Source organism: Nomia melanderi, chromosome 1 (genome assembly GCF_051020985.1).
Source record: "Nomia melanderi isolate GNS246 chromosome 1, iyNomMela1, whole genome shotgun sequence".
Lineage (NCBI taxonomy): Eukaryota > Metazoa > Arthropoda > Insecta > Hymenoptera > Halictidae > Nomia > Nomia melanderi.
This window is the reverse complement of record NC_134999.1, coordinates 32,058,005-32,072,283: the sequence shown is the minus strand read 5'-3', so window position 1 is coordinate 32,072,283 and position 14,279 is coordinate 32,058,005.

Here is a 14,279-nt window from a genome sequence, read left to right as displayed (position 1 = left end):
GGGGTGAGGAAGAGGAACAGTCCGCGGGGACAGAGGAAGAAAAAAAAAGGAAGTCGGGGATCCCTTTTCTGACGCGCTCGGTGGTTTCGGTTCGTTAATTCCGTGATACGTCCGCGTTAATTGTGGGTAGCGAGCTGTCTAATAGAAATAATATGGTAATTCGGGGGGAAAGGGTCGCGCGGAAAAAAGTGACGGGGCGAAGATCGAAGGGGAGGGGGTTGTTTATTCTGTCGAGTAAATATTGGCGAGAGGGGTGGTCGACGCCGGTTGACGAAGATGCTAATTGCCTGGAAGGAACACTGTGTGAATGAGGGGATGCTGTGATCGGTCACGACAAGGAGACGTTGGGAACGTTTGAATGTATTATACCTTTTCTTTGATTTAATCCTTTGACCCGTAGGCATGAGATTTTTGTTGGGAATTGATCGATGATTGATTGGAGACTGCGGAATGATGTATGATCCCTGATGGGAGACATAGACTGGACTGAGTTTTATGAAGTTACGCGGAATTAGAAACTGCAGTGTGAAAAATGAGATGCTTCCGTGATGGATAGTCCTTGGAGCTTCGCTGGTGATTTGGTGGAATAGAAATCGGCGATTGATAGTGTCAAATATTATAGGTCTTTTTATTCGAACTTAATGACCAGTGAATTTTTAATTTACAATTGAATGGTTAGATGATTTAATAAGCTTCGTGAATCTGACTTTCGCGAATGAGAGGTTATAGAGCTGTAAAGTTAGGAATAATACTGTATATCAAAGTTGGAGATTGTATGTCAAGAATAAACTTGACAGTACTCGGTGACCTACAATTCGTTCTCACATGCCTCATTAATTACCCGTAAAGATGATTGTTTTTTTTGGGTATCCCGAAGGAAGAGATATGATCCATGAAACAGAGACTGATGAATAGATGCATGCCTGATTCATAGCTGGAGCGTTTAAGCCTTAAGGGGATTTAGTATAGAATAATCGGCTACTGTCTGCACGACCTAAGTCGCAACTTCAATCACCGCCGACAGAGAGATTGCACGGCTCTGCCTCAATCGGGTCAAATTAGAATCTATTCGGCCTAATTGGATATTGTGCTCCGCGTACTGAATCACGACCATTGACTTTCATTTCGTGCAGATTGCTCGTCGAGAGGACCGTGGAGAGAACCAATGTCTACTTTCTAAGGTACCCTCTGGTAACATGCAAGAACAATAATAGAATTGTTAGGACGAAGCACATTCTGCGGATATACGGTAAAGTAAATTCTTATTAATATTAATACGTAATCAAACATACCATTACCATAATTCCGTTGTGAGACGTGTAATAACAGAACAGTGAAATACGTTCATTCCATATTCATCGTAGAAATTTGAATTGCAATTCGCAGTACACAAACATAGAATATTCTAAGCAAAACTATATAATAAACGTAGAGGCACAATAATCCTATATATTTTATTTCCAATTATACTAATCATGCACGATTACAAGCTTTCCTCTTATCAACACAGCTTGTTCCACAAACTAACGAAAAACTTGATATCATCAAAAACCACCAACTCATTTCTCCATAAACCTGAATTTAACCGCACGAGGATCTCCGGGCAGAAACATAGAATATTCTAAGCAGAACTGTTTAATAAACATAGAAACGCAATAATCCTATATATTTTATTTCCAATTATACCAAACATGCACGATTACAAGATTTCCTCTTATCAACACAGCTCACTCCACGAACTAACGAGAAACTTGATATCATCAAAAACCACAGACTCATTTCTCCATAAACCTTAATTCAGCCGCACGAGGATCTCCGGGCAGAAACAAATCGTAAAATGAGGATCCGATATAAATCAGAAAAATTTCCCAACGGAACCGGAGGAAAGCTCAATCCCAATTCTCGGCAGTCAACTATAAATTTCCTTTTCCCCGTCGCGAAAGTCTTCAGCGTCCGCCAATAAAGTTTCTTTATCCCAGAACGGAAAGTCTTTTCCATCTCCCACGCCCGCCGTGAAATATTCAACGCGATTCGGCTCGCCGCGGCGCGACGGTTTTAAACCTAGGACCCCTAATCGCGCGACTTCCCTCTTTTATTTCCTAGCGCGCGCCGGTTGCGTCCACCGTCGGCCGTTAGCATAATCGATCAATTTCCATTCGGAGCCCGGGCACAGGCAATCGGACACACCTGTAACCGATCGGGCCCACGACCGTAACTCTCGCCGCGCGCGTTTTCCACGCCGAGATATATTCCCCTGTTCCGGCATACTGTAAAGCGGCGCAATAAAATTTACATAACGCGCCGTCGATTAGATACGTATGTGTGCACCGTCGCGCGCCACCCTCTCCGCCGACCCGTCGCCATCGACTTCTACTTCCGCGGGGTGAAACGACTACGCAGCGTCTCCCAACTCGATGAATCCTTATCACCGTTTGGGAGACTATCTAGGGAGTTTTATATGGCTCGCAGTTATTCACCGTGAGTTTTTGGTATTTCACTGGTGCTTTGGGGGAAATGGTATTTTTAGGGTGCTGGTTTGGATAATAGTTTCTTTATGGTGATTAGAGAGAGATGATGTTAATGAAAATATATTTCTTTGTTTTGTTTTCGGTTCGTTTGGAGTAAGTTGTTTGGAGAATGTTGATTCTGTGTGTTCAATGCTACTCATGTGTGGGATATAGAATAAACTTTGCTGAAATGTTTTGAACAATGAAAGGAACTAGAATTTTAGAAATGTATCTAGAACAATTCAGAGATAACTAGAAAATAATTCCTTGAAAGTGTGACGTTCTGTCGCTTTGGTTGCAACAAAGAAACATTTCGTTTAGAAATATGTGATATCCTGTTACCAATGTCTGAATTTAAACAAAAATGTTTGATTTCGTTCGTTCTTAATTTAAGGAATTCAAGTGGGATATGAAGGTGTAGATTACGCATGGTTGAGAGACACTGTATTAGAAGATAAGTTCACGCGACGACGTTTCCGTAAGCAGCCCAGCCGTTTTTGGTCGGCGCGACGCGGACGCGAAGCGTGTGAAACGCGTGTAATGTCTCCGGGTGTTGGCTCGGGTATTGCGCTTTGACGATCGTCGCGTAGACCACTCTTGCTCGTGTGTACAAAGTATTTACGAGGAAGAGACGTTCCCGCGATACGCTTCTGGTAAATCGCGGGATCGTGGAAAGAATGGCCGAGCGAAGTGTTCTTTGGGAACGGTCGCTCCGGAGATGCTATTACGGAGATGATCACGTTCCGAACACATGTACGGATTGTTTCGCAGCTGTTCGTTTCGACGCGAATATTACGTCACCGATATGAAACCAAATATAATAAACGGTCGCACGGAAATTTCTCGTTAAAATTCAGAAAAATCAGAAATACGATGACGAAGATAATTTCCTGGTTGCTATAAATGAACCTATTTTATGTCGTATATTGTCGTTACTATTTTATTGTCAACCCGACTGATCGACTGGACGCAGAAGGGAGGAGGTCTTTTTTACCGATGAGTCGATCCGACATGTCGAATGGACGAAGGGGTGAATCTTCTCACCGATTGCTTCATCGTCACGTCGACAAGATCAGCGCCTCTAACTGATTATATCAACACTAAAACTACCGAGCAGTTGAATTGACTTTTTGAAATTCCTCTATGGAAACTCCAAGAGTGCATCTATTGAAGCTTCACTTGATTTACTATTCAGTTTGCGTACTGCTAAGTCAATTTCTTGAATAATTCCTCAGAGAAACATATATTATCTTTTTAATCATTGTTATTCGGATCATTTCGATCTGTTTGGTAGTTTTAGCGTTAAAAAGTCTTCCCTTACGCTGCTCGCAATAACACAAAACTTACCAAAAATTCATTTTCCACTTAACTTATTCCTACTTCACATTATTCCCAAATACCACCCCTATATACCCGAGTACTCCATGAAACCTTTAATAACCAGAAATCAAGTCCTTCCTCGGCCATCGCCGGCACTCAAAATGGTAACAAACTTCCGTCAGTAATTAAACTCTCGAGAAATAATAGCCCGATCTCCGAATCCCTCTAAAAACCATTAAGACCCTCTTCATTGGTAGTAAACAGCTCCGAGACAGGTCGGCGCAAAAAATGATGAACGATTTTTCAAAAATAATTAAGCCCTTTGATAAAACGTTGCTGGCTATTCACTCCCGCCAGGACTATCCTCCCTCCTGTTGATCGTTTTCTCGATCGTCGAACCTCCTAATGAAACCAGCATTCCGAATCGAGAGAGGAGATCTGGTCGCGCGACTCGGCCGCGACTCCGCTCGACCCGCGGCCTCGCTGCCCCGGGACGTGAAATAGGATTTCGTCTTCGTTTGCCGGATTAATGCGCGCGCGGCCGTTTAATCCGACAATATTAATGACCGTCGATTCCGGGCTCCTCTCGAGGCCGCCACGACGGATTCAAGGATCTCTCGTCGTTCTTTTTTAGTTGGACGGATGGCGGGGGCGGGGGAGAGGGACACGCCGGGACTTTGAAAGCCTATTCAGAGTGGGCTGGCTTACGCGGGGCCGACGACTACCGGAGTTCCACCGGCTGAAATTAATCGAGGTCTTATCATAATAATTTTATTCAGCCCCCGGGCCTGAAAGAGCGTCTAGCGAGCCGACGCTGGATTTCCAGCCGGGATGAACGGTGGCCGGCGGAGACGCAGGACGGGGGCGTTCTTTAATTCGTGGGAGACGCTAGCCGGCGGGATTTGAATTTATCTGAAAGGGAGGTTCGGAAAGGGGACACCGGCGACGCTTCCCCCGAAACATTCGTGACGCTCGACGGAATCCGGCGGACCGGCGGACGCTGCGCCACGCCGGCCCCGCCGCGCTGATTTATTTTATTCCCTTTTATTTGGACACGTCTCGCGGCCACTGCGCTTACGCTGTTTAACCTGCTGACCGGGTTACCGGTGACCGGTTCTACCGGAATTTGACGCTTCCAAGGGAAATTGCTGGGCGCGATGGTTGTTGAAAATTGGAGACTTCGGGGTGTCGCGTGGAGTTAGGAGAATTTGGAGTTCAGTGAATGGTCTATTGAGAGGGAACTGAGATACTGGAGGATTTGTTTAATTTTAAGCGATGTGCTGGTTATGACTGACACTTCTGAATTGCTTGGAGACAATTATGTAAGATGAATGATGTTGAATGAAAATTTTTAATATAAGGTGACAGTAGTGTAATGTAAGAATTGTGATGGAAAATAATGAATAACTGTTGTTATTTACCTCTGCTACAACAGAATAAGTGTTATAGAACACTCAAGATTTCGCTCTTGATGTAAATTTTGTGAAACTGGTAGGGATGACTGACTTTGGAGCAGTTTTGAAAGAGTAACGGGTTGCTGAGCGAATAACTGGGTTTAAATGTTAACGTGTTACCAATAGATCATGAGATTGAAGCCGCTCACGAGAATTCTCCATTTTTCATTTTCGCCATTTGGATAAGAGAAATGTACCTGACCAGTGGGTAAAGTTAGCAATAAACCCTACCGGTCCGCAATGCGTTAACACTTCTCGCAGTGCTCGATCAACGGTCCACCGTAAAAGTAGGTTTTTAATTAACAAGAACACTGCGGCACAACATTCAGTGTACGGTGATAAATAACGCAGAGGTTGATCGTAACTGAATTCATTTGCTTTGCATTAAATTCCTATTTCTGGCTACCGGTGTTATTAAATTACCCGGGGCAGGCGAACGAAGAATGCGTCAATGAAATCGAAGCACGCGACTATATATTTCCTTGTGCCACCGGCTCGCCGGCAATAGGAAAATTCCCAGGTAAGAGTTTTATAAGGTACACGCGTCCGTTAAGCGCGCGAATCATTAAACGTGCCGCCGCCAGGGGCGAGCGACGTGCCGGATGGAACTTTCTTTTTCTACCTGGCCACGGCGACGCTCGTTGCCGGTCGTTATTCGAGTAGTAAAATTAATTCTGTAAACAGTTTATTGTTCACCGTTCGCTTTATAGCAGGACGTGCGAATTACTTTTACTGCAGGGGAACACTCGACCGTGTCGCCCGGACAACAACCGGGGAGACCGTGTCGCGCGACCGACCGCGTTTCTTATTGCACACGATCGTTTCGCCATTCTCTTCGCCGCCCGTTACTTCCTCTTCCATTTCCATCGCTTCAATATCTCGACGGCTTTCGAGTGTCGAAAATAAGCCCCCTGGTAGAATGGAAACAAGTGCCAATCTTCGATGCGTTCACTTTTCGAGCATTTAACTTTGGAAATTACAAAGAGGAAGAGAAAGTTAATTTTATTAAAAGTCATACGAAGCCGTTGTCGCTTCGATCGTTGAATTTCGATTGGTAATCTTTTAATTAAATTCTCGGACGTTTGGTACCATTTGGAGCAATGTTCTGTGAAGAAATTTGTTGTAAGTCGACGTCGAGTGGAAAAATGTATTGATATAAATTTGATACAGTGAAATATCATCGGTTGCCTATAATAGTTACTTGCAAACGTTCAATTGTAAAATATTGAATTATCTCTGTATTCGTCATGAATGACTTAAATATGCAGAATATACACTTATTATTAATACTGAATACTTTATGTTTAATAATTAAATAGTATGAAAATAAATTCTTTTCCCTAATGAATCAGTCTATAAGTATTTGTATATTTGTTACTTATTACCGGTTGTGCAAGTTCAATGGGAATTCCGTAGGACACGGTGAACAAGATTTACTGCGGGTTTAATCAGATATATCCTAGCGGGAACTTTGAATCGTAGATTTCTTTCAAGAATGGTAGTACCGGTGTATTCATCCATTTTTTTCGGATATTTCTCAATTTAGGCGGCTCAGGTGTGCGCTATCCAATTAATCATCGAACCATATTTTTATTAACCGGCTCGTGTGTGGGTGTTCATAATGACGTCTCCGCGTAGCTCGGTTCGCGTTCCCATGAGGCGAACCGTTGGCCAGCGTGACCATGATTATGTATGGAAATCCGAGCTACAGGGGGATATCCCGTACGTCATAGGAAGGGGCCCACACTTTCTAAACACACTTTTGAACACGCACACATCGACGTCTCTTATAAAGAAAGACCAGTTGTAAATAGAATCTTTTTCCATATTTACAGCGGTGTCCAATAATAGACACTTTGAGCAAAGAATAGCGAGACGGAAAGAAATGTCGAGATTTTATTTTCAATGTCAATCGATAGAATTGAGTCGTTAACACTAGAACTACCGAGCATTTAAACCGCCTTTGTAAAATTTCTTTATAAATGCTAAAAGCGTGTACTTATTAAGATTTCAATTGCTTTATATTTCAGTTTAGGCACCAAATCAAATTCTTTAATCATTCTTTAAAGAAGTGGCTATGCCTTTGTAATCATTGTAAAAGAAGAAATTAGGAATTGGTCATTTTAACCTACTTAGTGGTTTTAGTGTTAAACTGAGAACTCTATGTGTTCATAGTTAACTATAAGGTAAGCAATACAGAGTAACACTTCGATAAAGCAATACTAATGCTCTGCTTTACTCAATAAATATAATAAAGTTTAATATTAATTTCAATCCTGTAAATAACTTTCAGAACGAATCATTTTCAATTTTATTCAATAAGACATTCGTTCAAGCGATATCTCGTTCATTCGTTGCTTTGAAAATTACGTTAGAAGGAAGAATTTTCCATCTTTCTATACCTAAACACACAATAGTCAAATAAAGAAAGTCCTCATCAAATCTAATCACAAACATTAAATTCCTTCCATTTTTCAACAACATTCCCTTACGAGACTAACAATTCTACCAATCTCAAATAAGAACAACAAGTACTCGTTTCAAACGTTCTAGTTAAAAGAGCAGAAGACTTCTCCCTAAATCACGCAAGGGTTGAAATTCATTCCCAAAAGAACCCTCAGAGAGCAGCCTCGCAGTTTCATCAATTCAACGAAAAGGAGGAACGAAGAAACGTGTAAGTACTCGGCAGAGAAAATCCCGGTACAATGGCGCAGAACAAATTATCGCGACGCGGAGTTGCGAACCGACGCGGTTCCTCGGGCTCGATAGTATCTCCCCGGCGCGTGTTAAGCCGAGATGCACAAGCAGCGTCGATTACACCGCGTGGGCGCAAATTACAAGCGAGGATACATCCACTGAAAGGACGTCGATTATTCCCGCCGAGAATTTCGCAATCCCCGCACCGCACCGCGCCGCGCCGCACTTTATTTTTTCCCGTCCGCGTAATAGTCCCAGCTGGATGAGGACGCAATCGGCCGTCTCTACGTGACATTTCGACGGATCGGGCTGCGAAGTCGGATCTCGTAGCGGGAACGGGGCGAAAAAGGCTCAGCGATGGCGGAAAATAAATGACCCCCGGGACGATCTTTTGCTAATTGAACGACACGCGGCGGCCGTCGAATCCTTTGTCGTTCGCCTGCCGTACGAAAGGTGAAATCGAAATGCCATGGACCCCCGTAGTAATATGTTAGAAATCACAATGGACAGGGAACGCGGCGTGGCTCCGATCAAAACTGAAATATTGCTGGCCCGCTATCCTTGGATTCCGCAGGTGTTTGAGTGCTCTTTAGAGTGTCAGCGTCAGGTGTCAAGCATAGACATTTAAACGGTCGTAGATACACGCGGGTTTCGTTTCTCGTATTTGCGATTGCGCAAACTAATGAATATTTCCATGGAACTTCGTGAGATCTTCGAGAAGTCGTCTCATTGGGAAATAGAACTTCGAAGTTGTGAATGATTCGTAAATCAAACTTAAATCACAATCGTATAAAAATGTTACCAATTCCTTTATACATCAAATCAGATAACCCAATCTCTAGACAACTAAATCACAGATAATTAAACTATCACACAACTGTATATCCGTACATTCTCCGTACCCCGAATCCCATCGCATTTTTAATACCCGCGCCTCATAAATCCATCACCGCTTTCAAAAGGATTACCCACATCTCAGCGGCAGTGTCAAAATTGTCAACAACCTCGTTACCCACTAAATCGCTCCGCGATCCGGTTCCCCGTTCCCAAGCCTCCCGTTAATCGGGGAGTATTTTAAAATCATTCGACCCGGTCCCGGCGAAGTCGCTTTCCGAAAAATCACGCGATCCGCCGAGGGGGGGGGCGGTAAATCGTTACGGGCCCCTCGTATGTCGGCGATTTTCGGAGGACGCTGTCCATGCAGAAGAGGAACTACGGAGGGGTATATTCCTCGCACGCCGCAAGGAGTATCACGTTGCGACTCACGTCCGAACGAGTTTACTCACGTGGTCCGGTCGGTCGGTCGGTCGGATTTTTCCCCTCTCGCGTGGTGCAGCCTGCTCAATTTGCACTTCATTTGCTTCAGATCGGGTTGCTCTCTTTTTTGGCACGCGCACCGCTGCGCGGCATGCAACGACGTCCACGTTCTCGTGGGTCGCATCACCCGTGGATCTCCCACGAGATCGCGGTCCGGATTCTTTCACAATCGGATAACCAGGCCTGGGATGCCTGTCCGCCGCGATCATCGTCACCGGACACGTGAACGCGGGTATTAAAAGAAACTTGGGGATAGCAGCCTTGATTCGCTCGGCACGCTATATGCGACCATGGAGAAGCTGTAGGCATTGCAACCCTTGCGGGACGGTGACAGTTTTTCACGGGTTTCTATGTGCAAACATGATTGTAGGATGGAATACGGTTTTGACCTCTTGGTTTGATTTATGTTTCAACTATAATCGATAGGTGTATATTGTTAATAGTAATTATTGAAGAAGTTCTAGGTATATTCTATTACTACGTTTGCTCGGAAGTGTAATAATTGATGTCGTAGGAATAATATTCGATTTGAGTATACAAAAATTGAGTAGTATTTACGTTTGTTCAATTCTGTTTGAAATTCTTAATAGGAGTTTGACATGTTATTGGCAAGGGGTGAAGGCTGAAATTTTGATGGATAGTTTGATGGTTCGTTAGTTGAATATTCTGCATGGATAATTGTTTGTTGTTTATTGATGAAAATGAAGTATATGGATGTTAGGTGAAAGATGTTATAAATGATTTTTAACGAGTGTGTTACGAAGAAGCTCTTTATGAAATTCAGTTTGTACTATAATTACTAACTAGCAACACTTTATGTTTATTATAATTTTTAGTATAGGTCACAGTTGAATGTCACAAATATGTATTAAATATTAATCTATTAATAAAATGGAGTATACATTTAGATTTCTTTGAAATTGCCGTGCAAACGCGTGCTATTAATTTTCTGTTAATTGCAATACAAGTTTCGGAACAATATACTTGATATTCCTGTTACACGTAGAACGAAATACAAACGATAATTAACATTTAATCGCGAGGTAAATCGTACGCGGCCCGTACCGGCAGTTTTGTTTCAGATACGCAAATTACGAGCATTTGTATTTACTTCTCCCCGTAAGGACCCATTTAAGTCGAAGCACAAGATAATATTTTAAAACACTTTCGTTCGCGTGTCCATTAAAATAAAGAAACGAGAACGAAAAAAACGGAAAGAGGGAACTGTGATACGCATTAAAATATCCAGTCGCTGACGCGAATCTTCATCGGGAGTGATCGTGAAAGTGTGCTCGCGCTGAAATTCCGGGCCGCATTTTTTGTCCAAATGGGACTGTAAAAATGAAACGGCTTTCGCGGATTTTACAATCAATGTGGCAGGAGGAGAAAAAAAATATGTACATACAGGGTGTTCGGTAATTGGTGGAACAACTGGGAACAGAGTGATTCTGCGCGAAAAAACAATCATCACGCTGTTCTCGAGGAAACAGCGATAGTGACAACGAAAACAGGAGAAACCTCACCGGAACAATTTAGAACAATCTGGAACAACTTGGAACAACTTGGAACGACTTGGAGCAGCTTGGAACAACTTGGAACCAAGATAAGGTAGTTCCAGTGAAATTGTTCTAATTTTCGTAGCCACTATCGTTATTGCCTCGAAAACAAAGCCTCATACGAAGCAATTTTGTTCTACAGTTTGTTCACATTTTTTCACGTGGAATCACCCTGGCCAGTTGTACCACCAGTTACCGAACACCCTGTATATATATATCCCGCTTCGTCGGCGAATATTGCTGCAACGTTTCACGGAAAAATTCTGGCGTTTGCCGTGGCACGAGGATAATGCCGATTTAATGACGCGAGCGTGAACACCGGAGCCCTCGTAATTCTCCTTCGACAAATTTCACTCGAATAAAAGAGAATACAAACTTGAAAAATGTTGCCAGTTCAGCGTTATTCTCCGACAGTCCTTTGTGGAACACTTTCACGGACAGTTGGAATTGCTAAAAGAAGTCGGTGACGAAACGATTGCCGAATGATCTATGGTAATGTTGACGAGCAATTTGACAGCACCCAGTGAGCATTGTTCAATTACAGGACAATGCTTTCTTCTCGGGTAATTTGCTGAAATTTGTGTCAGAAATATCGTGTACTCTTACATTCTTATTTTCCCTCTGAGACCCACAAAAAACTATCAATCATCTGAAATTACAATCAGTGGTTTCAGTTGCGGAATAAATAGCTGCCAATAGAAATCGGAATTATTATATTTACAATAAGGTCAATACTGAATGATATAAAATTTGATAATATAAAAAAAGATGAATTCGTGTAATAAATAATATTTCGGTTACTTATACGAGGACACAACGATTTGTATAATAAAACATAAAAAATACTAAGTCAATACCATTATGAATATTTGTATCTCAATCACAGTACAATCCTCGAACCTCTCATTCCCACTGTAAGACCATTAAAATTGCCATGGCGAAGAAATCCGGAGCAACGGTAACACCAAACTCACCATTCAGGAACATAAAACTGCCCCCGATTCACCCCCGAATAAAACGCTTAAAAGAATGTCCCTAGGACACGGTGTTTTACCCGGTGAATTGAAATGGCTCCCGAAACGTTATTTCCCATTCAGAGTGTAATATCCGTGGACACGCGCCGTCGCGTGCCGGGGTCCCGTCGTTTTGGAAAGGGTACGCCGTGGTGGTAACCCCTTGAAAAATACAGCACGCCGCAAACAAAAAACGGTGGAAGGGTGTATCGGAGCGGGTTAAGGAGAAAGGATCGCTGATCACCAATAAAAGGGTTCCGCAGACGGCGGCAATTGCGTTCGGCGATCCTTTTTAACCCCGCCACCGCGACTTAAGCTACGCCGATTGTCGGCGAAAGGGTGAACAGTGATCGCAACCCTTTTACAACCCTCCGACGTTGCGATCGCCGGCACCGTGGAACATTCGTGCGGGCCTAAAGAAGTGAAAGTCGGAGGAAAAGGTGTCCCTCGCGAGATGAAGGATTGCTGCGTCGATCGTTTTACGATCACGGAGAGACGTTCGGGCGGTAAAGATGAGGGGAAAAAAAGGGAAGAGGAAAAAAGAGTGCAGTTAAAAAGTTCCTTCGGATGTTCCTGAAGGGTTTACGGTAACCCGTCTTCGCGATTTTTTAAGCTTTACGGGAGAATTTTCCCTTTGAACACTCCACCACCCCTTTTACAATCCTTACGAACTTGACCCTTCCTTACTGGCTGGGGGGGTTAGACTTTTTATGGGTTTATTACCGCCCGGTACGCCGCCTGGCACCTTCCAACCCCTTGAGCCTGGTGGAAGGGGGCGCAGACTCCACGGAAAAAATATGGTAGTCGGGAAAAATCTTGTGGTTTCAATGTATATTGCTATATTGCCCGGTTACCCCTACCGTGAGCACCCCTCGCCCCGTTCCCCGGAGCTGCCTTGCTTTTTATCCCATCCACGAGCCAAACGAGTGGCTTTATGGTGGCCAAATCTCCCCTAACTGAAAGTGTTCAAAGTGCCGTCGTGATGGCGAACGTGTTGTTCCTCGGGCCGTTTACCTGTCTCGTAATGTCGAGATGGTACCAGGACTGTTTTTTCTTTACGGTTACAGTGCTGGATACTCGTCGCTGTTGATATTTATGTTTCCATTCGGAAATTGTTTATCTGTTTGGATTTCTAATGAAATGAGCCTGTGGAATACATGTTCATTGTAAAATCGAGAAGATTAAGGGCATTGTGTGAGGGAATTGGAGCCTCGTTTGTCGCACAGGTTGGTGAACAAAATGAGGAGAATTAATATCTACGAGGAGTTTTAAAATGAAAGGTGAAGTCATGTTTGGGGTACTTTTGTTCTGATATTTATTCATTGAAATTATTCGCGCGGAAAATGGAATTTTTAGTATTGCCTTTCAATTGCAGGGGATGGAGCAGTATTTATATTTGTGAAATTAAGCGGAAAGGATATTTGGAGCTCTTGTATTTTCCGTTGCATTGAACATTGCATTGAAGTGTATATTGACAGTGACCTGAAATTCTGTCTACTGCCGGAGGTCGGCGATGACAGACCTAGACGTCCGGAAAATATTTTGCTTGTGGAAAGTAACGGAGGCCACGGTCGGCCTTACGAACGCTTACCTCTTTAATTAGGGTTAAATCGTAAAACGCTGGCGGCCGGCCTTGGTAGATCCTTAAGCCTTTACAAAGGGGAAAATTTGCAAATGGAGGTCGTAAAGTTGATGGATGGGGGAGGTACGTTTGACCATACCCTTTACGGTGCTCCGACCATGGTTGAATATCTGGAGTTGATTTCACCGGGAAGTCTATTGTGACCTCCTGTATAATAGCAGTTTAACACATCTACAAACTAATTTGGCTGAGACGGAAAATTATTTATATACTTCGATCCTTTGTATACTTAGCTTAAGTTCGGCCGTTTCGGTGCACTGTCACGTACGAAATAGGAGTACGTCTTACGATTTGTACGTTGGGATAAATATTTAGAAACAAATGGTTAGTGATATTTAAACATATTTAAATTCTACTATTTAAACATATAAAAATTCATCGATTAAATCGTACTTGTATATATTGAAATAGATATTTATATAAATGACTAAGAATTAAAAATATACATTTAAATATACAATAAATATACAATTTATATGAATTTATACATACAATACCTTCGATTCTATGTATATATATATTTATGCTGTTACATTTAAGTGCATATTAAGAATTAACAAGCACTTCATACGAAATATCATCAATTAAATTTTATGTCAGAGGACCACAAATACTTCGTCGACAGTTCGACGCAAGAAGCATGCAATAAAGGAAATAACTGCCTCGATTATTGCACATAATAATGTCACCGAGGATATCGCCACGCGCCTTCAACCCTTTTCTTTTGAATGAACCGTTCACCGAAGGCGTAACCCTTTCACAAATATCCGGTT